Source organism: Talpa occidentalis, unplaced genomic scaffold (genome assembly GCF_014898055.3).
Source record: "Talpa occidentalis isolate TD23 unplaced genomic scaffold, MPIMG_talOcc4v2.1 talOcc4.6, whole genome shotgun sequence".
In the NCBI taxonomy this organism is placed as follows: domain Eukaryota; kingdom Metazoa; phylum Chordata; class Mammalia; order Eulipotyphla; family Talpidae; genus Talpa; species Talpa occidentalis.
In genome coordinates, this window is record NW_023604972.1 from 69,897,238 (window position 1) to 69,923,460 (window position 26,223).

The 26,223-nt window shown below is 37.5% G+C and overlaps 1 pseudogene; it reads right to left on the reverse strand.

The window, feature by feature from the left end:
* LOC119260381 (mortality factor 4-like protein 1) overlaps positions 1 to 25,651 on the reverse strand; it is a 30,202-nt pseudogene extending 4,551 nt beyond the window's left edge.
* Between the last annotated feature and the right edge of the window lie 572 nt (positions 25,652 to 26,223).

A 26,223-nucleotide genomic window follows, 5' to 3' on the forward strand; every position in this document is an offset into this window, starting at 1 on the left:
TGCTATTCTATGTTTTGCACTTTTACATATTGTTTCTTCCTTCTATTTTTTATTATAATTTAGTCCAAAATATTTTCTAATTTTTGTTCTGATTGCTTGTCTTTTTTAACAGATTACATACAAATACACTTTAACTTTTGGGGCATTTGATGACCTTCTCTTTTTTTAAAATGGATATTCAGGTTCATTTCACTATGTGAAGAGACTACGTTATAATTTTAGTCATTTGAAATGTATGCCTCAATGTAGCTCCTTTTGTAAATAATTCCAAAGCACTAGGATGTATATTCTTTATATTCTACACTTTTGGGGTAGAGTTTCCTAGATATATCAATAATACTATCTTTGTAAATCATATTGTCAAAATCTTTTACTGAGATTATATGTTAAAACCCCTTTCTGTGATCGCAGCTTTGCCAATTTCTTCTTTAATCCAATTACTTTAGCTTTATAAATTATAAAACCATCATAATGAATGCTTATAAATTAATTGTTGCTGCTTATTAAATATTGATATTGTCAACATAATTGCTGAGCTATCTATTTTTTCTTTCAATTCTATTCAAAATATATATTTCATATAAGATGGGTTCCTGTTATAAGGTATATACACATTCATACATTTTCCTGAAATATTGATCTTTATCATTATAAAATAGTAATAGTTTTTCTTAAAAATCTATTTTGTTATCAAAAATCTATTTTGATGGTTATATTGTTACTTTGACTGTCTTATGTTTAATTTTGGAGCAACCCACATGGCAAGCAGACCTCTCCTGTCTCTCCCACTTCTCCCCTCAGCAGTGTATTTCGTCAGTCTGCTTGTTCTGTTCCTTACTGTCTCCAGTGACTCCTCTCACCCTCCTGCACATCTGACCTGTACCCCGGTTCTTGTATAAATAAAATAAACCTTAAAAAAAAAGAATATCATATAAGTAAAAACACAAAGCATGTATTTTTTTGAGATTAACTTCTTTAACTTACATTGTGTCTTTGAGAGTGAGCCATATTGGTGTATTTGCTTTTTCTGTTGCTGAATAATATTCCATTGTTCTATAATTTTTTATACATTCCCCAGTTGAAAGATATTTTGTTTGGTTCTAGCTTATTTTGTTTACAAATAAAGCCACTACGTGTATATCTCAAAGATATTTCATGTTCATATAATAAAATTAATATTGTAAACTAAAGACTCACATAATTTTTTTAGCTGCCCATTGAATATAAAAGTTGTATTTATACTATCTGTTGACTATTAAGTGTGCAATAGCATAATGTCTGAAAACACATGTTTATACCTTCATTAATATGGCACAGAGACATAAAGTGATAACGTGCTGTTGAAAAAATAGCACTAGTATACCTGCTCCTGTAAGGTTCCACAAAATTTCAAATTGTAAAAATTGCAACATCTACAAGGAATAATAAAACTAAACTCAACAAAATAAGATATGCCTATAAATATTTATTTTGTGTTAATATAGTGTCATTTGGGAAAATATTTAGAGCTAAGATTGCTAGCTCTTTTTTTAGTGTAGGTATAATTTGTAAGACATAGAATACCTTTTATTTCCACAAGTGAGTGTACCATTTTCCATTCCCATTACAATACATGATAGTACCAAAAGTTTCACATTTCTTCAAGTGTTTAGTATGATCTTTTATTTTTTCCATTATAGAGTGTGTGATATCTCATTGTGATTTTAATTTGTTTTCCTAATGACTCATCATCTTGAGCATTTTCCAGGTGTTTAGTTGTCATTTACATGTTATCTTTGGTGATGTTTCCTAGAAAATCTTTTGCCAATTTTTAAATAGGATTGTTTGTTTTCTTATTAAATTTTGTGAGTTTTCTATCTATTCTGGATGTAAGTTCTTTATCAGAAATGCATACAATTATTTCCCCTCATTTTGTAAGTTATCTGTTCATTACCTTTATAACATCTTTCAAGTCAGGAAGTCTCAATTTTGAGGAAGTTTAATACAGTAACTTCTTCTTAGAAGGACTGTGGCATTGACATTCTAGCTAAGAAATTGTTCCCTAAATTCACAAAGATTTTCCCTTTTTTATTTTCAAATTAAATTCCAATCACTGTTTTGAAAGATTGTTGAGATAATTTGAGACTGGATGATGTCACCTTCCTCCTAGAAAGAACATACTTCTGTTTCTGCCAGGAAATTAGTATAGAAGCAGATCTTCTAATGTAATTGGTCATTGAGATGACTTAAATATTGGTTTCAGATATTTTTGAAGCCAGGTATGTTTATGGTTTACCCTAAAGTTTAAAACTTAATGGGTGCACATTGAATGTCTAGAGCCCTCAGTTTTGGTGGGTCATAAACCCCAATTTTGGTCTCATCAGCTTTGTGAGCCTGTTAAAATCTCTGCTTAGCTTCTCTTCATTTTGCCCACTGCTTATTAATCATGAAATGACTCAAAGGAAATTCTCAGCCAAATGTCAGATTCCCTTTTCCTCAACATCACAACCCCTTAAACACAGAAAGAAAATTCTTTGAAGCTCTTGGATGTCTTCAAACGTTTTTTTAAATCTAGCTTTCATAATTGTATTCAATGTGATTGTTGATGTAATATAAACTGGCCTGACATAGCCAAAATCAGAACTCCCCACCATTTTTTTTTACACTGAATATTCTAGAAGCATATTATCAACTTTGAGTCTCAGAGATTAACTTTCTTTTAGAATAATTAGCTCATATTGGGAACTAAGACATTACAAGCATATATGCTCGCATAGCTAGGGAAATAAAGCTGAGGTGGGGTATTTTTCTTTATGACATTTCTAGGAGAATATGTTTTACTAGCTTTGAATGAAAGAAACTGATATTTAACTACCTGCATCATCTTAAGGTAACAAATTTCTTTGCCTCTGTAGGTAGCATCAAAAATTTAATTACTTTCTCTTTCAGACATTTTATGTGTTTATCTCCCTACCCCTGTGAGCCCCTAAAGGACTACTAGCAAACAAATCTGTCAAGTAATATCTAGCATCCATCTGAGACTTAACAGTGTAGCTCCCTCAAATGATCCAGGATGAAGGAATTTGTCTTCAAAGTGTCAGATGAGTGAGATAAAGTTTCTACAATCAACATTAAATCTTTAATAACATCTCAGAAATAATTAAAGAAATACCAGATATGAATGCACATGCACCAACTTTAAAATTGAAAGGAAAATCCTTCTAAGAATGCTGAATGGAGATGCTAGAGAGCTTGTCAGGACTGCAAGAACAGTTGGACCAAGTCCAGTGAAATTATTAGTAAGGTGAATAATGTTAGGTTTTATACAAAATACAGAAATAGGAAAAAGAAGGCAGAAAAGGAGGACACTTAAAGGTAAGATAAATATTTAGATTAAAAGAAGAAAGGAAAGATTTAGCTTAACAATGAGACATGTGACTAAAAGAAAGGTCTAAAACAAAGATTCGTAAAGTATGGACATTCTGAGCTTTCTAAATGGAATGTTTTTAAAAGGTGAGTAACAGATACCATCAATATCCATGTGCTCCATTCACAGAACACACATTGTCTGAGATACAAAAGAAGCGTGTTACAATTCCATCTGTGCCATTAATTCATGGAGCAACCCTGTTTTCTCTATGATTCTGCAACATGGCAGAGTTTAAATGAATCAACTTTTAGATTTTTAAAGTATACATGGGTATAACCCAATTTTAAATATGTATAGGAGATAGTATTTGAACTAAAGTATATAGGTCTTAAAGCTTGACATTTTTGCATTCAGTAAAATTAACTGCAGTGTGATTTAGGCTTTTTTATCATAGAAACATGAATTGCATAATAAATCCTTTTCTTGTGATCATCAGTCATTTGTAATATGTACATCAAGTTGTAAATACAAATTTGTACAATTTGCAGAGAACCTGGATTCATAAAACTAATTGCCCATGGAAGTTATTATATCAGACTCACGCTGTGACAAGTTTTGTGGATAATTTTGCCCCCTGTGTAGTCATTTTTGGATGAGTGGCATATTTACCTCACTCAAAAACAAAAGAGACTTTGTCATCAAATATTTATAGAGAAACTAAAATTTCATGTTAGCAGTTTTAAAAGACACAGTGTTAAATCCACTTATCTTTACCTAGTATCATGTTAACTCTTTTTTTTCATTATTGGATGTCTAGTTTTGAAATAAAAACTTAAAAACCAAAGTTATAATACTGAAAAAGCAATCTATAAAAAGGATTCTCTAAACTCTCATTTTTCTTTCAGAGAGGTTATGGTGATAAATCTTATTTTTAAAGTTCTATCCCCATCATTAAAAAAAGGTAACCTTAGGGTACCTGTCTGCAATTTTCTTCAAAGTTCACAAACACTGTTTAGTGAAATTAAGAAGCATTAGGAATCTTTGACAATAACATAAGCCAACACTAAGATCACACACGCAGGGATTCAGAACCCATCTCCTGCTCCCACATGATTCACTTAACCAGGAGAATACAGTCTTGTCACCAACAGAGTCCCATTCTCTTAGCTTCCAACTAACTGCTCTTTGAGTCTAACAAGTCTATCAAATGTCTGTGTAAGTGTACACTATTTTACTAGGTGTTTAATGGAAGGCACAAAACACAGCATAACTCCTATTCACAAAATGAAAGCTCCAGGTCAGCAGAGTTTGTATTTATTCATTGATGTAGCCCAGTACCTGGGTTAGTGCCTGGCACACGGTAAGCTCTCTGTCAGTACTCTCTGATAAGAACTTAGGAAAAAAGATAATCTAACCAGGAGAAGCTTCCCCTGTTCAAGATCAAAGAATGCAATTGGCAGACGAGCCCTATAAAGAGAGTGCTTTGAGGACTAGCTATTACTGACAAAACATTCCTTAGGGGGAGACAGAGAGGACAAACACATTCTTTTTTTTTTTTTTTTTTAAAGATTTGTTTATGCATACAAGAACTGGAGTACAAGACAGAGGTGTGGGGGGTGAGAGGATTCACCAGAGACAGAGTGGGGAACAAAACAGGCAAATTGACTGAAATACACTTCTGAGGGGAGCAGCAGGTGAATGAGGAGAGGTCTGCTGTGCCATGTGGGTAGCTCTCCGGCCAGGGATCGAACTTGTATTGCAGTGGCTGCAGATAGCTTCATAGGTTGTGTCCTAACCCCTTGCGCCACCAGAGGGCCCAAGGACAAACACATTCTAAGCATGTATAACCTTTACCATTAACATTTTCCCAAGTAGTATCCAATTTCCCCAAGTGGTATCATTTTTATTTTGAAAAAAAACTTTTTATAATTTTGAGGAGAGCGTGGGTAGCATATATTGAGGCTATATTCCCATATTAATACAAATTTCAGCAGACATGGAGAAGAATGGGAACATGCAGAATTTTAGGGGGTGACTACAGTGGAAATGTCCAGGCAATTTTCTGAGGAAGAAGAAAAAAAAAAAGCCAGTATATACATGTACTCTTCAAATTTTGGAGAGACAGTTTTGATACCTAGTATTTTAAAATGTGTTCTATTTTAAAAACACTCACCTTATGGCTACTACACCCCAGGCATTGTTCTAAACAGTGTGCAGCTCTGAGCGCAATGACTCTCAAAACAACTTTTTGAAGTAGATACTAGTCTTTTATTATAGATGAGGAAACTGAGGTGTGAAGAAGTTTAATAAGTCACTCAATATTATCAACCAATAATTAGTAGAATCAGGATTTGAACTCAGGAAACCTGGCCCTAGAATTCCTGTAGGCCTTCCAGTATTATCTCATGTTTGCTCTCTGCTGTGAGGAATAAGATGGGAACTCAAAAAGCAAACTGTACTTTAACTTACAACTTGAATTTTACCAACAGGTTTTTGATGAACAACAGGTCTTGGTCAGTTAACACACTAATTCTTATATGCATTATCCCTTCATTTGAATAATCACTAATTGTGCTCAAAAAGTGGCGAGTGAGCTTCTTCATGGGAAACACCTCATTTTAGGGATTCTGTGTTGGTAATGGAAATTTCCCACTTTTTTGACTGGCAATAAAGAAGAGAACTATGACTCTCTGGGGAGGCTTAAATAGGTTTGGTTGATGAAGGTGGCAAATGAGTATTCAGGACCTAAGCTCATACATTGTTTAGGGGCTCAAGTGAGGAGCTGGGTTAATTAAATTGAGGGTCTGGGAAGAGAAGAAAATGCCAACTCACCTGTCCTTAGCATAATAAAGTACTGAACATTTTACCTGCATTATTTCATTTAATTCTCATAACAATCAGATGAAGTTCAAAACTTTTTCAACTTTACAATGGAGGTCTTAGTTCTGGGAGGGTTCATTCTTTTGTACAAGATCACACATTTTCTAAAAACAGCATGGCTGAGGTAATCCTTTTATCTGAGGCCAGACTCATCTTACCTACTGTACCAAAAGCTGTATCAGAAAAGCTGAAGGAGCTGAGTTCAAGAAGATATGCTGTGAACTTGGTACACTGATGCAGAATAAGGAACAGGCTCTTTGCCAGGAGCAACAAGGGCCAGTAAGGAAGCAACAAAGGAGATGATGTGGTTAATAATCTGTGATTGAGTGCAGAGAAGTCCAGAAGCCTGTGGACAGGCAGGTGGTCAAAGCCTGAAGCTATAGGTAAGACTTCTGCTGAAGAGACAACTGAAATGAGTAGGCTTCTCTGAGACAAACAGCTAGATTTTAAAAAGGCAATTGAACTTCTTTTGGGTAGATTCTTAGTGCCCCTGAACAAAGCTGGATTTTTATTTATTTCTGAATTATAGAATCTTAGTAACAACCGCCATTAAGAAAATTCTGAAAATAATCAATCCCAATCTGAATGCTTAGTTTGTTTCCACCATCTTTCCTAACTGTGATCTTAAGTAGCTTAACTCTCAAATTCAGATACTAGAGCTGAACACAAAAATATAATAGCAATTTTATTCAAAGAAATTGTAACAGCTATGACCTTAATAAACAAACTGAATCTGTTCTCACTGATGTCTTTCTATTTTCCTGAGGTAACATTGGCTTATAGAGATGTGTGTGATTTAGGGGACTGAATTCACACCTCTTCATGTATGCTGCCATACCACCCCACCATCAAAGCATCCATACACGTTTACCCTAGGCCATTGGGTCTGTTCCCCCTTTGGCCCTACCCCTATCCTCTCTCCTATTCTAGCAGCCTTAATCATGCATAGACAAAAACAAAGAAACCAACAAAACTAACTGATCAAATCTCATTGATAGCTTAACTCACAAATTATTCAAGACATCCTTCTAGTAAGTTACTGAAAAAGTTAGTGCTATGAATATTTGTAAGATTTTCCAAACCTAATGTAAACTCATGATATGGTAATTAATGAAGCCTAAATCTAGCTATGTAAATATAAACAAACATGGTCAAGGTTGTTCTAAATTTGCCAACAAATTAGTAACTGAACATGTAACACATGAAGACAACAAATTTTTCTCAATGTGACTGCATAAGAAAAAATATATAATACAAATATTCATAAGATGTCTGTCAAGAGATTTCATTGTTTGCCACTGAACCCTATAAAGGAAATTTCAACTATGTTCTAGATATTTTAAAATAAATCAAGGACCTTCCTGGTGGCCTAGGAGTGAAGGCCCACCATGATGGCCTGAGTTTAATGCCCTGCCTGGGAGCTAAGAGACATGGCAGCACAGACCTCTCCTGTCTCACTCGCCGGTCCTCTTAGTAGTGAATTTCAGTAGATCTGCCTGTTCTGCTCCCCAATCTGTCTCTGATGAATCCTCTCCCCACCCCTTGCACCTCTAGCCTGCACCCCAGTTCTTCTATGCAAAAATAAATAGATAAATAAAAAATTTAAAAATAAATAAATGAAAAACATGTGCCACCAGATAGGATTAATCCATGATGGAAACAACAATAACAAAACTCTGCAAGACTTAAATAGGAAGAATTATTTTAAACATATAAAATTGTAGCTTTCATTTGAGACAACTTAATATCTAAAATTAGCAATATGAATGATCCAAAATCTGATTTGGCCTAATTTTTTATCTACCAAAGAAATAGTATGGAATAGGGGTAGGGAGATTCATGTAAGTGACTAGCATTTAAAAGATTAGGACTGATTAGAGAAGAACAAAGACCCCGGGAGACGCGCACACAGCCCGGGCTGCCGGTAAGGTGGCGCGGGAAAGCGGCTCGCTCAGCGCGCTTGAAAAGCAAGTGCAGACCTGGATCGCGGCTGCCCAGGTCCCCGCGCCTGCTACCTAGGCTTGCTGGGAGACGACCTAGGCTTGCGGGGAGACGCGCAGAGGTCCTCACTGAGGTGAAGGTCCCTCCCTGAGTGAGCAGGAACCAGGCGCCCAGGCACGGGAGCGGTGCAAAAGGCGCCATTCCCGCGCCACTGAACTGGGCTACAGCCCGCGTCCTGGAACTGAGGGCTTTGAACTGAGACCCGGGGCACGAAAATTCGGGGCGTGGTTTCTCCACGACGGTGGGGCACAAGGCAGACACAGCACCCCAAAGCTGTTGAGGTGTACCCTACCATTCCCGCTCTGTTCTCTGTCCCACGGGGTGGGGGGAGGCGAAAAACAGCCCCCCAAGGACACTAGGAGAGATCTCTGGCGCCACCTAGCGACCAGGAAAAAAAAAGTCACTAACACCCTATAAAACAGGACATTTCTTAAGACTGCTTGAAAAGGGCAGAAGGTTTCTGGAGGACCCAGTGGCCAGCCGGGAAGTTATTCCACGCCAGGCCCCTTCCGACCAGCAGTCTGAGCCCACAGAGGGAGCAGGCACCCACGTCCGGGGCAGACCGGGTGCGCAGAAGAGTGTGCCTGAAACCGGAGGCGCAGGGACTGCATCCCGCTTCGCCATTTGAGAACAGGGATATTTCTTCAGTAAAAACTGCCTAAAACCAGCAGAAAGCTCCCCCAGAAGACAGAGATGGCTCCTGGAAGAGCCAGAGGGGAGCGGAGAAGTTCACCCAAGATGTCAGTCAGTCCGAGCAACACAGTGTCCCAACGCATACGACAAATTAGAAAACAGACAGTAGGGAGTAGAAGAACCACACGCAACCTAACAACTCCTCAGGAAAGAAGCACACCACAAAAAGAAAACCACTCCCCAGATTGCAACGACAGCAACTTGGAAGAACTTCTGAGCCTTCCAGAAAGAGAATTTAAAATTGCCATGATTAAAAAAGTGATAGATCAGAAGAAGGAAATTGAGTCCCTAAAGAGGGAAGTAAGAGAAATGCAGGAGATCAAAGAATTAATGGAGGAACTAAAGAACTCTGGGAAAAGCAATGAAAGCAGAATAGATGAAATGGAAGAACGAATAAGTAATCTTGAAGACACAGAAATAAAAAGAACCAAAACAGAAAAGGAAAGAGAAGTACAAAGGAAAAAGAATGAAGAAAGACTTCGGGAACTATCTGACTCCATGAGGAAAGGAAATATAAGAGTTATAGGAATTCCAGAAGGAGAGGAGAGAGATGTAGGAACAGAGAAAATATTCATGGATATAATTGAAGAGAACTTCCCAAATGAGAAGAAGGAGCTGAAAATTGATATACAAGAAGCAAGAAGAACACCAAACTTCCACGACGAAAGGAAAAACACAGCAAGACACATAATAGTAAAGCTCCCAAGAATCCAGGACAAGGAAAAAATAATGAAGCTGACAAGAGGGAAGAAACAGATAACATTCAAAGGAAAACCAATCAGGCTGACATCAGACTTCTCTGAAGAAACACTACGGGCAAGGAGAGAGTGGAGGGACATAGTCAACAGACTCCAAGAAAACAGATGCCAACCAAGAATACTCTATCCCGCAAAGCTCTCTTTCCTCCATGAAGAAAGAATATGGACCTTCCCAGACAAAGAGAAACTCCGGAATTTCATTGCGACTAAACCCCCACTCCAAAAAATACTACAAGGAATCCTAAAGCCAGAACCTCAGAGGGACGAATAACAATGAAAGAAGACCAAAAAAAAAAAAGTTATTAAAAGAATAAATAAATAAAATCAAAGGAAAGACAAACATAATGGCAAATACAGATGCTAACATATCAATATTAACTCTAAATGTAAATGGACTAAACTCTTCAATAAAAAGACACAGAGTTGCAGCCTGGATTAAGAAACAAAACCCAACCTTTTGCTGTCTCCAGGAAACACATTTAGCTACAAAAGATAAAAATAGGCTCAAAGTCAAAGGATGGAAAACAATCCTACAAGCAAATGGGCCAAAAAAGAAAGCAGGAACAGCTATACTTATATCAGATAAAACAGACTTCAAACTCAAAAAAGTAAAAAGAGACCCCAATGGTCACTACATTATGATTAAGGGGACAATACTTCAAGAAGAAATAACACTCATTAACATATACTCACCAAACAAAAGAGCACCAAAATATATCAGACAACTGTTGTCCTCTCTGAAAACAGACATCAGAGAAAACACATATGTAGTGGGAGACTTCAACACACCACTATCAACAATGGATAGATCAACAAGACAAAAAATAAGTAAAGAAACTAAAGCTCTAAATAAGGACCTAGAGCATTTGGGCTTAACAGACATCTATAGAACACTAAACCCAAAAAAAACGGAGTACACATTTTTCTCAAGCGCACACGGATCATTCTCCAGGATCGATCACATACTGGGGCACAAGACAAACATCAACAGATACACCAAGATTGAAATCATACCAATCATCTTTTCTGACCACGAAGGCATCAAACTAGAAATAAATCATAAAAAGAAGGCAAGGAACTATCCTACCTCATGGAGATTAAAAGCCACACTACTGGAAGACCACTGGACAACGAGGAGATCAAAGAAGAAATTAAAAAATTCTTTGAATTGAATGACAAGGAGGACACCAATATCCTAAATGTATGGGATGCAGCAAAAGCAGTAATAAGAGGAAAATATATAGCAATAGAAGCTCACATCAAAAAACAAGAAAGAACTCAAAGAAACAACCTAATCTCGAAGCTCAAAGATCTAGAAAAAGAACAACAAAAAAACCCCAAAACCAGTAGAAGAAAAGAAATAATAAAAACCAAAGCAGAAATAAATGAAATTGAAACTAAAAAAACAATCCAAAAGATCAATGAAACCAAGAGCTGGTTCTTTGAAAAAATAAATAAAATAGACAAACCCCTAGCCAGGCTCACAAAGGAAAAAAGGGAGAAAGCACAAATACACAGAATCATCAATGAAAGAGGAGAAATCACAACGGACACAGCAGAAATCAAAAGAATAATCAGTAACTACTATGAACAGTTATATGGAAACAAGTTCAACAATCTAGAGGAGATGGATAAATTCCTACAACTCTACAATCACCCAAAGCTAGATAAAGAAGAAATAGAACACCTAAACAGACCAATTACAAGCAGCGAAATTGAAATGGTAATTAAAAACCTCCCCAAAAACAAAAGCCCAGGACCTGATGGATTTACAAATGAATTCTACCAAACATTCAGAGACGAATTAGTGCCTATCCTTCACAAACTCTTCCAAAAAATTGAGAAGGAAGGGACAATACCAAACACGTTCTATGAAGCCAATATTACACTAATACCAAAACCGAATAAGGACAACACAAAAAAGGAAAACTATAGGCCAATCTCCCTAATGAACACTGATGCAAAAATCCTCAATAAAATTTTAGCCATCAGAATCCAACAATGTATCCATAAGATAATTCACCACGACCAAGTTGGATTCATTCCAGGGGCACAAGGATGGTTTAACATCCGAAAATCAATCAACGTTATCCAACACATCAACAAAAAGAAATATAAAAACCATATGATAATATCAATAGATGCTGAGAAAGCTTTCGACAAAGTGCAACACCCATTCATGATAAAAGCCCTTGAAATTCTTGGGATACAAGGAACATACCTCAACATCATAAAGGCCATCTATGACAAGCCAACAGCCAGTATCATTCTCAATGGTGAAAAGCTGAAAGCAATTCCATTAAGATCTGGAACAAGACAAGGATGTCCACTCTCACCACTGCTTTTCAATATAATACTGGAAGTCCTAGCCAGAGCAATAAGACAAGAGAAAGACATCCAAGGAATCCAAATAGGAAAAGAAGAAGTCAAACTATCACTATTTGCAGATGATATGATAATATACATAGAGAACCCCAAAATCTCCACAGAAAAACTAATTCAACTCATCAATCTATTCAGTAAAGTGGCAGGATACAAAATCAACACGCAAAAGTCAGTAGCCTTCCTATACACAAACAATAAATCTGAAGAAGAAGAAATCAAAAAAACCACCCCTTTTATTATCGAAACAAAAAAAATCAAATATTTGGGAATAAATCTAACAAAAGAGGTAAAGGACCTATACAAAGAAAACTATAAAACACTGTTAAAAGAAATAGAAGAAGACACAAAGAAATGGAAAGACATCCCCTGCTCATGGATTGGAAGAATAAACATTATTAAAATGGCCATCCTACCAAAAGCAATATACAGATTCAATGCTATTCCAATCAAAATCTCAATGGCATTCTTCAAAGAAATAGAACAATTATTGATGAAATTCATATGGAATCACCAAAAACCCCGAATAGCCAAAGCTCTACTGAAAAAAAAAGAAGGAAATGGAGGCATCACACTCCCAGACTTCAAACTATACTACAAAGCCATAATCATCAAAACTGCATGGTATTGGAACAAGAACAGACATACAGACCAATGGAATCGAATAGAAAATCCAGAAATAAACCCACAGATTTATGGTCAACTAATCTTTGACAAAGGAGCAAAGACTATGCATTGGAGCAAAGAAAGTTTGTTCAATAAATGGTGCTGGGAAAACTGGGTCGCTACATGCAAAAGAATGAAGCTTGACCACTACCTCACACCATACACAAAAATCAACTCAAAATGGATTAAAGAACTAGACATAAGACCTGAAACCATAAAATACATAGAAGGAAATATAGGCGAAACACTACGGGATTTGCACATCAAAGACATCTTTACAGACACATCACCCAAAGCAGTGATAGTGAAGAGAAAGATAAACAGCTGGGACTACATCAACTTAAAGAGCTTCTGCACAGCAAAAGAGACAATAACAAAAACAAAGAGAAACCCCACCAACTGGGAGAACATTTTTGCACCCAACACTAATGATAAAGGACTGATCACAAAAATCTGCAAAGAGCTGATGAGACTCAGCAACAACAAAGAAAATAATCCAGTCAAAAAATGGGCAGAAGAGCTAAAAAGAAACTTCTCTGAAGAGGAAATGCAAATGGCCAACAGACATATGAAAAAATGTTCAACATCACTTGTAATCAGGGAAATGCAAATCAAAACTACCATGAGATACCATCTCACACCAGTGAGAATGGCACATATTAAAAAAACTAGCAACAACAAATGTTGGCGAGGATGTGGAGAAAAAGGAACTCTTGTGCACTGTTGGTGGGAGTGCAAACTGGTCCAACCACTATGGAGAGCTGTGTGGAGATTTCTGGACCTACTAAACATAGAGCTTCCATATGATCCAGCAATTCCACTCCTAGGTATTTACCCAAAGGACACAGAAACATCAATTCCAAAGAGCACCTGCACTCCTATGTTTATAGCAGCACTGTTTACAATAGCTAAGCTTTGGAAACAACCCAAATGCCCAAAAATAGATGACTGGATCAAGAAGATGTGGTACATATATACCATGGAATATTACTCAGCATTCAAAAAAGATAAACACATGCAATTTGCAGCAACATGGATGGCACTGGAAGGGATCATGCTCAGCGAAATAAGCCAAAAAGAAAAAGAAAAATACCGGATGGTCTCACTCATAGCAGGAATCTAGAAAACTTAAATAAGGGACCAGGAAAATGAATATAAGAAAGTGAAAATCAAAATCAACAAAAAACTATGAACCAGAGACACTTTTTGGGGGGTGGGGGGCGGGAGGGGAAGGATTGGGGTCAGAATGGGGCGTTTGCAATTGTATGGGGGAATATAAAAATAAAATTTAATATTTAAAAAAAAAAAAAAAAAAAAAATAAAAGATTAGGACTGAAATTGAAATTCTATTTATCCTTAAACCATTTTTTATTTATTTATTCATTCATTCATCCATTTTTTGTTTATTAAAGATTTATCCATTCATGCATACAAGAACTGGGGTACAGGCCAGAGGTGTGGGGGAGGGATGAGAGAATTCACCAGAGACAGAGTAGAGAACAGAACAGGCAGACTGACTGAAATACACTGCTGAGGGGAGCAGCAGACAAGACAGGAGAGGTCTGTTATGCCTTGTAGGTAGCTCCCTGGCTAGCTGGGGATCGAACTTGTGTTGCAGAGGCTGCGGATAGCTTCACAGTGTTGTGCTTAACCCCTTGCACCGCCAGGGAAAACCATTAAACCATTTATTTGTTTTTGTTTGTTTGTTTGTTTATTTATTTATTGAACAAGTATGTTTTTCTGTGTCTGTCATAAGGTAGTGACTATAGGTACGGACAATGTTTGGTTAGAGTGGACCTCAATTTAAGAAGCTCATAGTTTAAATATGATCCACTTAACTGGGTTTACTGCACCCTACTAGTCAGACAGCTTGTAAGGCTTGAAATTGACTTTAACATCAGCCCTACTTAGACTCAACTGGAATAATATTGCCCATTTTATAGAAAAGTGAAGTAAAGGAACATTCCCAAAGTCCCATAACTATCAGTGATGAGATGGGACATGTCTCTGTCTCCGGGCTTCTGGCTTTGGCTAAAATCTAGTAAAGTTACCCCTCTTTCCCAGATCTGAACCATCACTGATATAGGAAGTTTCAGGATGAATCAAATGTTGAGTTAAATGGAGAATGGAGGCACCACCGTCAGAAAGATGGTAATTGAGTAAAGCTCCTGAGATCAGGAGCTCCTGAGATCAGGTGAGATGGAGATGTAGTCAAGAGCTGTGAAATGATCCTAAAATTTGGGAGAATGAAGAGTAAATACTAATTAGATTACCTGGTGCTACCTGAGAATAAAATAGCATTTAATATACCTTGTGATGTTTTAAACATTTTGCCTACACTAATTCTTTAAAAAAATCTATGCAGTTTTTAATCTCCAATTTATAGATAAGTAAACTAAGACATGGACACTAAGATGACACACCCAGTAAATAGGCATGAGAAATATGGAACTAGGCAATTTGACTCCAGAGTGTATGACCTTAACCACAAAGCTATACTACTTCTCTTAAAAAGTCAAAAGTTCTAGAAGAATATTTTTCTGGTGCTCAATGTACTCTTTTTCCCTCAGTGATTGCAGAGTACAGAATAATAGTAGCCAATGCTTTTTGTTGTGGTCTTTTATAAGTGAATATGCTTTCTTCTCTTTCTCCTAGGAAAAGTGTACTTCACTTGTGTGTCATTCCGTTGATGTACTACTAGCTCTGCTCTAACTGCAGTTTTCGTTGTATTCCTTTCCAAGCATTAGCCTTTTTGACCTTCAAAATCAACAGTGTCTTATCCTGAGGGGAGTTCAGAAAATCAAAACATTAGGCAAGTATGGAACTGTCACTGTCTATGAGAAATACCATGACTCTAATGGCACTGTGGCCACACAAAATGGCATCTACTTGTGTATAAAGCAAGAATTAGAGCCTAACAAAAGGACCACAACTCGTTTGAGTATTAAATGGAATTTATAAAATCTCATTACAGTAAGTTCAAGTATTTTTAGAATCATCATGCATGAATTTGCTGGCTAGCCAAGCCGAACACCAGACACCTGAATCTCATGGCTACGAGTTCCTAAAAGCTAGGAATAACAGTAAATTCATTTCAAGGGAAAAATTCAGTGTAAACAGACAAGTTAGAGTATTTAGCCACTCTCTAGGATGAGTTCTAACTATCTGGTAAAGTATAAGATCATCTTTTTCTCATGTACTTTTTGAATCCCCTTTTTTGGAAACGGCTAGTTCCTCATCAAATTTTAAGCTTTTGTTGACCCATAATCTTACACTAAATTAAGGGAAATTAAGTATTTACCGCATTTCAACTGGACCACAGCACCTAGTAATAATATCTTTATGGATAGAGATAAGAACACATGCCTGTGGCCCATTGTCCACGCTCAGACCACTTGATTATGTTTGAGCTGAGCCAGCGAAGGCGCTGTCCTCTCTGAAGAATGCGTGCACTTGGTTATACAGACTTCCTATTTGAACCATTAGCCTACCCTCTCAGGCTGACCTGACAGAAAGATGCTATTCTTGCAAAGTTGAATACAGTGACAACTGTTTGTGGCATCTGGGCAGTCAGTATTGTGTGTGTCCAAAGTCATTTTTGAACCTTGTTCAGTTCTTGATGAGTTATGTTACTTTGCGTTTTCCCTCAAATTTCATTTGCTACCTTTATTCTTTATCTTGCCATGGGTCTTGAAATATGAAGAGAAACAGGACTCTTACAAAGAAAATCGAGTTCAAAGATTCATTCCGACACCCTTAATGTTTTGACTGATAATATAACTGTTAATATTATTAGTGCCTTCCTGGGGCCTACCTGTTGGCTTAAGAGTATGTCTCAGTTCTATCACTGCCACATACTCCCCACACCTCTGTCCTACACCGCAGATCTTCTATACACACACACACACACACACACACACACAAAGTGCTTTATTCTGTTCATTTTCTAGCAGAAGTACTTGCTGCTTTTATATCCTCTGCTGCTAATTTTGCTGGCAAATCTCCAAAGGATTCTATCTAATTTTCGGCTACTTGAAGCATAACTGCTATTCTAATAGGTCACCAAACATATTTAATTCCATTTAGGGATCTTGAAAAACTAACCCTGTAAGAGTAATACAGACACAAACATCAAGAACAAATTAGGAACCAATTTTCAGATAAGAAAGTGATTAGTTTGAACCAGACAATTTCTATTTCCCATAAAACTTATATTGTTGGGTTATTGGAAGAGGTAAATAATATATATATAACATATGTAATATTTATGCATTTGCATATCGTGCATAATATATACTACATTGCATTTTTACTTTGTATTATATATCCAGATGTAAACCAGCACTATGTCTGATATGAAATGTAACAAATCTTAAACTTTTTAAAGCAAACAGGAGCAGTTTAAGATTCATCATTGTGCATTTAACTCATGCTCTGTTTATTTGGAACTTGAAATATGTATATAGCCTAAGGAATATACAGTTTTCAGTTCCTTTTCCCCTGTTGATTCATTTTTCTTCATTTCATATACTTTGGAAACACTGACAAAAGGAAAATGAGAAACAACAGAGGTGATGAGTTTCAAATTCTTCCAGATGAGCACTCTCCAGGGCATGAGAGCTGTCTTGGCACATATATCTGCAACCAGTTATATTAAAAATCGGGGCCAGGCAGAGTCAGGGACATACTAGGACAAAAATGGGATGCTCCACTTGGTTTCCATTTAATCCACAATGCAAGGTAGAGACATGAGAAAGAAGTGGACATGTAATGGGAGCTCAGAATGAGGTATTAACAACCATTACATTAAGGAGAAATTCAAAGTATACTAGGGAATATGGAGGAAACCGACCTAGGCTGGAGCTGAGAGCACTCTTAGGACTTTCATGCTACATTTTTTTTTAAAGATTTATTTATTTAAGCACTGGGTACAGTCAGAAGCACGGGAGGGTGAGAGAAAACACCAGAGCCAGAGCGGGGAACAGAACAGGCAGACCAACGAAATACACTGCTGAGAGGAGCAGTGGGCGCAGAGAGGTCTGTTGCGCCATGTGGGACCATCGCTGGCAGCCGGGGATCGAACCGTCGCTGCAGAGGCTGTGGGCAGCTTCGCAGCCCAGCGCTCAACTGCTGCGCCACCAGGGGAGGCCCACTTTCATGCTACATTTAGATAAATGGCTTTATCTTTCTGGAGGTGAGGACCAACGATAAATACAATGAAATTTTCTCCACAGCATAATAGGCACCAATCAGTCTCTGGCAATACAACTCGATTAGATCATTGAGTAAGAAACATTTGGGATATTAACAAAATAGTATTTTAAGAAAACATGCATGCATGTATGTATACAAGCAGACACTAATGTATTGGAAAGGCATGAATCCATAACTAATTTATATAGAATAAAGTGAAGATTGGGGCAGCAGTGTTTAACAAGATAAAAGCTCAATAAGGTAATAACAAAACTGACAAATCAGCACTACCAGACACAACAGAATAATTTGTAATTGACATAATAGGCTAGAATTGAAAACACTGTATACGTTAATTAGCTTATGGACTTTATTGTTTGGGAAGCATTGTAATTATGGCAAGCATCAATTAATGTTGGCTGTTTACAAAGTTGATATAAATTTGTATTTATATAGAACTGCTTGCAGATTATGTGGAAGTATACTGAAATTTAAGTGGACACCACAACAAAATAACATTCATAAGAGCATAACCACTGTACTCACCAGAAAGTAGAAAAGGGGAGAAAATACAAGGCTGAGTGGGATCTCGGCAGACAGAACATTAGTGCTTTTCACAGAGCAGACTCCAAATTGCACATTTTGAGCAGAATATTTTTCTACTACTGTTTTACCTAAAACATGCTTTTGTCATGGTGTCACAACTCATGTTTTAAAATCAACTCTAGTCTAGTATGTTTGCTATTAAAATAAATAGCACACTATATAATTGATTTACTTTTTTCCCCTTAATAAATTAGAAGATTCAAGTTTCTTTTTAACTAATGCCATTACCCTCACTGACATTCTGCATACACTCTTGAGTGAGAAGGGAGGAGGTCACCTAAATAGTGGGAAGGTTTAAGTGAGGAGAAGATGAAAAACAGGAGTCGCATAGGGGGATGGAGGAATAGAAAAGAAATATCCCCCATTTATCCAATCATGGAAAATATCCCCATTTTCCTGAACAATGCTTCCTGCATCTATTCAATTTCTGTGGTGCACATTTGTCATTTTTTCACCAGATAATATCTGAACATCTTTCCTATTTAACCCCCATGTTGTAGACCAAGATTCAACTCTTCCTAGAGCAGATGGAATAATCTGATGGATATGATTTTAGTTGCCCTTGTAATCAGTGTGCAAACACAGAGTGTAGCCCTGGTCAATGTGCTAAGCCTTCTCCAGACACTGATTTGGAAACTGGTGACATGTAGGATCTGTGTGTGAGACCCAATGCTGGCATGGTCACATCCAGAGACCACTGGATCTGTGGTCTGGTGACAGCATCCTGGCTACAGGATCAGGGGCTCTGGATGAGCCAATGACCACAACACCTCCTATAGGGATGTGGTTCTACATGCTCTGGGCCTTAATTTGGAGCATTCCCCAGATTATGCACACTCCAGGCCAGGTTATCAAGTTTTCCTGGAGATTTTGTAATCGTCCCAATGTTCTTCAGTAAATAATTTTCTGTTAAAGTGAGTCATAGTTAGATTCTTTGCTTGGGATCACAAGTCTTGGTGGAAACATGACTTTAAGAAATATAGCTGTGTTATTTTTAAAAATAGTGACACGGTGAGTTCTTACTGATTATGAAAACATTAATTTTCTTTAAATGGGAGAAAACTAAGATTTATCAAATGTTACCAATATTTAGGACCATGGGTTAGGTTTTATTGTATACAGTTATTATTCCAAATTAAAAATAGAAAAAACAAGACTAGGAAGTCAGTAAGTAAAAGGCAGAATTCAAATAGGACTCTAATACCTTTCTTATACCAAGGGGAAAATGCTAAATAATATTAGCAACTTAATATGAACTAAAATAAAATGTTACACCAATATAAGCACATATATCATTTATGGTGATAACATGTCCTTGTAGTAAATATGGCAAACTGCAAACCATGGTAGGTTAAAAGAGAAGGCTCTTTTACTGGTTCAGTAATTGCTTTAGTAACGCTACTATACCCACAAAAAGATGAAACATACAGTACAGGAATTTGCAGTCTTCCCCATCTTTTCTCCTTACAACACAGACTTCAGATATTTAAGAACAGTATTGCTCAGAGAGACAGGATCATGTTAAGGAGGTAACTAACCCTTGTACAAAGCCAACCAGTTATGAATTAGTGTGTGCAGAGCATGAAGATAAACAGGGGCAACTGGTGGGTATCAAAAGGGAATGCTTATAAACTTGTAATAGACAGAAATAAAGCTATTCATTGGGTACCTAAAATTAAGTTTACTTTTATTTTTTTGGTTCTTTTTTAAATTTTTGTGTAATTCATTTATTTACATATATTTTACTTCATCGGTCATTTTTTTTAAATGTTTATTATTTATACAAGAACAGGGGTACAGGCCAGATGTGTGGAGGATGAGAGAATTCACCAGAGACAGAGCGGGGAACAGAACAGGCAGACTGACTCAGGTACACTGCTGAGGGGAGCAGCAGGTGAGACAGAAGAGGTCTGCTGAGACATGTGGGTTGCCCTGTGGCTGACTGGGGATCCAACTCATGCAGCAGTGGCTGGTGATTGCTTGATAGCACTGCCTGTAACCTCCAGACAGCTTTCCATAGTGGTTGGAACCAGTTTGCACTCCCACCAGCAGTGTAGGACAGTTCCTTTTTCACCACATCCTAACCAACATTTGTTGTTGCTAGTTTTTTTGATATGTGCCATTTTTACTGGTATAAGGCGGTATCTCCATGTGCTTTTGATTTGCATTTCCCTGATTACGAGGGATGTTGAACATTTTTTCATATGTCTGTTGGCCATTTTCATTTCCTCTTTGGAGAAATATCTTTTAAGTTCTTGAGTTCTTTGTATATCTTTGTGATCTGTCCCTTATCAGTTGCATGGAGTGCAAAAAAAATTTTCCCAGTCAGTGATGTATCTCTTTGTTTTGGTTAATGTCTCTTTTGCTGATCAGAATCTTTTAAGTTTGATGTAATCCCAGGTGTTTCACAGCAATGTGGATGGAACTAGAAGGAATTACGCTCAGTGAAATAAGTCAGAAGGAAAAAGAAAATATTGGATGGTTTCTCTTGTAGGGGGAATATAGGAAAACCAAATAAGACATCCATGTAAAAAAGTAACAATACAAAACACAACATAACAAAAACAGACAATTATAAATCAGAGACATCCTGCAGGGGAGGAGGGAGAGGGCTCAGAGGGAAGAAGGGAGGTGCACCGGGGACTGTGGTGATGGTGCACAGGTGCATTGGTAAAGGAAATTCTATGGGAACTACACCTGAGTGGGGGCGTGGAGGAGGGAAGAGAAGCAAATATTATTTAAAAATGAACAATGATGTGAAAAATAAATAAATAAGTAATAAATAAATTGTAATCCTTTGTTCCTCAATTTCTAAAGGATGTTTATTCACTAGGGATATTAGTATTTTGCCTGTGTTATGAGACAAATATTTCTCCCAATGAGGCATTTATCTTTGGACTTCACTTATAGCATTTTTTTCCAGGAAATTTTCTTTTATTTTTAACATCAAAATTTTGGTTTTCCCTTATTACCTCTGAATTTTGAGAAACACTTAGAAAATCCTCCCCTATATCAAGATTAAAGAAAATTCTAAACTCTTTAGAATATACTTTCTTGTTTTGCATTAAAGGTTTCAATTCCTTATCCATTTGAAACTAATTCATTTGTATTGTGTAACTATGTATTTAATTATTTGTTTCAAATAACTACCCAGTTGTCCCAGCATCATTTATTAAAAACCCTGCCTTTGTCCAAGTGATTTGAGATGCCTCCATTATCATGTATTAAATCTCTGTACATCTCTCTGGGGTTTCTATCCTGTTCCTCTGGTCTAATTTCCTACCCATACACCAGTACTAATGTTTTTTTTTTTAAAGATACTTTACAGTGTTCTTTAATACCTGGTAAGGCTACTTTCCCTTTTTTTTTCATTGTTTCCCTGGGTATTCTTGCATATTTATTTTATCCTGTGAATTTAAGTATCAACTTATGGAATTCTATTTCAAAACCTTTGTATTATTATTGTAATTAAATTAAATGTATAGGGGACTCCCTGGTGGTGCAGGCAAGCAATGCGCTTCAAATGTTGAAATGAGTTTATGTTTCTTTTTGAATGCTGAATTATAAATATCCTCTGCTTCTGGATTTCTTTAAAGGGGATGGGTTGTTATTCAGTTGATGTAAATTTTTCTTTCCTGTTTTTGCAATCACGGTGAGAACTTGTTGATGTTTTATGATTTCATTGTCATGGTATTATGGTAATTTATAACATCCTTAGGTTAATAGCTATATGTTACAGAAATATAGCAAGGTCCATATACCTTGGGAGTTATTTTATTCCTTTTTTTATTAGTGGGATGAGAGTTGCTATTTCTCCAGTGTTGTATTTCTTTTTTTTTTAAGATTTATTTATTTATTTATTTGTTTGTTTGTTTGTTTATTCATTTATTTATAAAAGACACGGGGTACAAGCCAGATGTGCGGGAGGGTAAGAGGATTCACCAGAGACAGAGCGGGAAGCAGAACAGGCAGACTGATGAAATACACCACTGAGGGTAGCAACAGGGGAGACAGGAGAGGTCTGCCGCACCATGTGGGACTCTTGCAGCCAGCCAGGATCGAACAGGCACTGCAGAGGCTGCGGACAGCTTCACAGCGTGGCGCTCAACCACCTGCACCACCAGGGGAGGCCCTCCAGTGTTGTATTTCTCTTATGATCCCAAAACTTCCACCTTTTGCTTATTTTTCCTTTCATCATCCAGTTGCAAGCGGTTTTTTGCCTTGTTATCTTTTTTTTAACCTTAAGACATGCTTTGAATAATGTCCTTTAAGTAACTCCTGGCAGTGAGGTGGTATCACATTGTGGATTTGCATTTCCCTGATAGTAAGTGATGATGAAGACTTTTCCCAGTATTTTTATATCTGCTTCCCCCCGCCCTCCAACTGCCTTCAATAGCATTTCTTTGTCTTGAACTCTTGTTAGTTTCACTCCAATGTGTCTTGGTGTAGTTCTACTTCCCTAATTGTAGGGAATATTGAATGAGTTATTTATGCCATTCATTGAGCTCTTTACCTGCTGAATTTCTGTTATTTTCTTATTCAAAGCTTTAATTTCTATTTTGAGGATTTGCTTGTATGCCTATTAGCCACCTGTATGTCTTTGGAGAAGGATCTAATTAGCTGTCTGTTTTTTTTTTTTTTTTTTAAGTTAGAAATGATGCTTTGTTGTAAATGATAATACACACTCAAAAAAGAGAGTGCAGGCAAATTCAAGGCAGAAATTTGCACCTTGAATCTTGAGGCTTCTGATTACATATGTACTTTTAGGTGAGGGAGCAGGTGTTTAGGGTTTTCAATAGCTTTTGGCTAGTTTTGTTTAACAAAAGGGGCAGGCATTTATACATGGAAAATGGATTTTGGCCGCTTTTGTTTAACAAAACCACTGGATCCTGATCTCCTGTTAGATAAGATAACAGTCCTCTTTAGGGACTCAATTTCATTCTTCTGATCATTAATTATTTTTCCCTTATCATTGTTTTCCTTTATGACTTCTGTCAGTTTTTTAATCACGGCAATTTTAAATTTTCTTTCTGGCAGGCTCAGAAGTTCTTCCAAGTTACTGTCGTTGCAATCTGGTAGGTGGTTTTCTTTTTGTTGTGTGCTTTTTTCCTGAGGTGTGGCTGAGTTGCATGTGGTTTTTCTACTCCCTACTGCCTGTTTTCTAATTTAGTGAATTCCTTGGGACACTGTGTTGCTGGTACTGGCCAGCAGCTTGGGCAAACTTCCCAGCTCACCTTTCACTCCTCTGGGAGACTTCTGCCGGTTTCAAGCAGTCTCTACTGAAGAAAGGTCCCTGTTCTAAAATGGTGATGTGGGGGATGCGCTCCCCTGCATGACTGGTCTGCCCTGGCGGTGGGTGCCGCTCCCCTCTGGGCTCAGACTGCAGGCCAGAAGGGGCCTGGCGTGGGCGAACTTCCCAGCTCACCTCTGGTTCCTCCAGGAGCCTTCTGCCAGTTTCAAGCAGTCTCTACTCTCTCTATTTTCTAATGGGGTAAAAGTCACATATTCTTTGTTAGAGACAGGCTGTTGTCCAAATATCAGCATTATTTTGACATGGAATTGTTGCAATTTATAGGGAAAAAAATAGTGATAAGATTGAGAATACATGTCCCCTGAATGAGAAATAAAAGAATACTCATTTTTATCCCAGCTAGCATTGTGATAGCCAAAATAGCCACCATGAGAACCATGTCTGTGGGATCTAGTATATACTGTTCATTATGATGAATAATTTCTTTCAGCTAGGACAAATCATCCTCGAAGGCTTTATTTAGATCTTGGAAGGTCAGTATACATCCCTTTCCCCCCAAACACTTTGGCAATATCTATCTTTTTAAGCCATGAAGTTTTCTATTACCAATTTGTGTAGTTTCCCAATTTGATTTAGTTGTTTTTAATTATAGCTTGAATGGTATTAATCATTTACCTGTAGCATTAACTGTCTTTTCTAATCTACAAGTGAGTTCCAAAATACTATAGCTATTTGCTTGTACCAGAATGCCAGAGTTCAGACCCAGTATTAAGAGCACCACATCCTCTCTTCCAGTTACTCCATTAGGTTCTGAATCTGAAAGCTGTGGTCCAATAATTACCATATCACAGCAACTAGGCCCCACTGGACTTTTTTGGACTCCAACATGCCCATGATACATTGAGAACCTCACAGATGTTGCAACCTGACCAGGAAAAGTAAGGTATCCAATACTGCGTACTGATAATTGCCTATGTGATAATTGGTAGTCCATCCATTAAAGAACAAAAGACTGGGATCTCTAGGGTGCTATCCAGAGAGAATGTTCCTCATACCAGTGTAGTTAGGGGTAAACATTGAGTAATCTGGATAGATTTCAAGGAAGTAGGAGGTGGAGAGACTTTGGGAGGAAGCATATGCAATGTTGAAATTTCCCCACAGCCAGAAGCAATCAATGCAGTATAAGAAATTAAAGTATTGTAGAAAGATTTTTTGATATCTCATCTAGGGATTTTAGAGTTCCATTTGTCAGAGTGCTTACTGCAAAAAAACAGAGACTTGGAGCAGTGATTAAATATCAAACTATTTGAATGCATGTTTGTTGTAAAGTGGAAGGAAGTCTTAAAAAGAGGGTTCCAGGATTTTGTAATCCTCTAAAAAATAGCTTCTGAACTGTTTATCAAGGCTGGAAGCAGCCCAGTACTCTGCACTGAGATTGGGTGTTTATAGTAAAGAACAGCATTATTTCTATGTTGTTCAAACATGTAGATCACATGCCTGGGCAACCAGTTTGTTTGTCCTTTATAAATATGGGAAGAGACATGAGAAATATAAACCACATTTTGTTATTTATTTAGTGGGATGTTATTATATTTTTTGAAGAGAAGTCTTAGGTCCCTCCCTGACTCACAGAAGCAATTTTGGTCTGTTACAGAATTTGATTGGACTCAGTCTGGAGGACCAGCCTCTGTGATGCTGGGTCACTTTTGGCTCCACAATAGTGATGGGAACTGATCTGGGAGCCAACAGAAGCCTGAGGCACTGTGATTGTTCAGAGAAGGCCATCAATTCTGGGGATCCCCCTGCTCCTTCACGACCTTGGACAATCCTTCCACCAGAATATGGTCCTGGAGGCAGTTGGCACTCTAACATCCCATGTCCAGATAGCCCACACCCGTAGCATTCTCAACTGAAACTCATAAGTTGTAGTTGTGGTAGATTAAATAGTCTTCTTTTGAGAAGCCCTGAGGTTCCATGGCATTATTTATGGAAAGAGCATGGTATGAACCCTTCTCTGGTCTTTTAGCTTCTCCTGTCATCTTCTTCGGCCCTGTCTCAGTTATTGAAGACACTAAAGACACTAAGATTTGAGTAAATAGGCTTTGGAATCCCTTGGCTAGTTTTTGTAATTTTCACAAAAATCAGGAGCAAATTATGAAATCAAATAAATCCCTAGGGCCTCCCCGGTGGCGCAGTGGTTGAGCGCTGGGTTGCGAGGCTGCCCGCAGCCTCTGCAGCGCCGGTTCGATCCCCGGCTGCTCCCCTGCCACCAGAGGAGGGTCCCACATGGCGCACAGACCTCTCCTGCCGCCCGCTGCTCCCCTCAGCAGTGTACTTGGGTCTTTTTGCCTGCTCTGCTTCCCGCTCTGGCTCTGGTGAATTCTCTCACCCTCCCATGCTTCTGACTGTACCCAGTGCTTGTATAAATAAATAAATATTTAAAA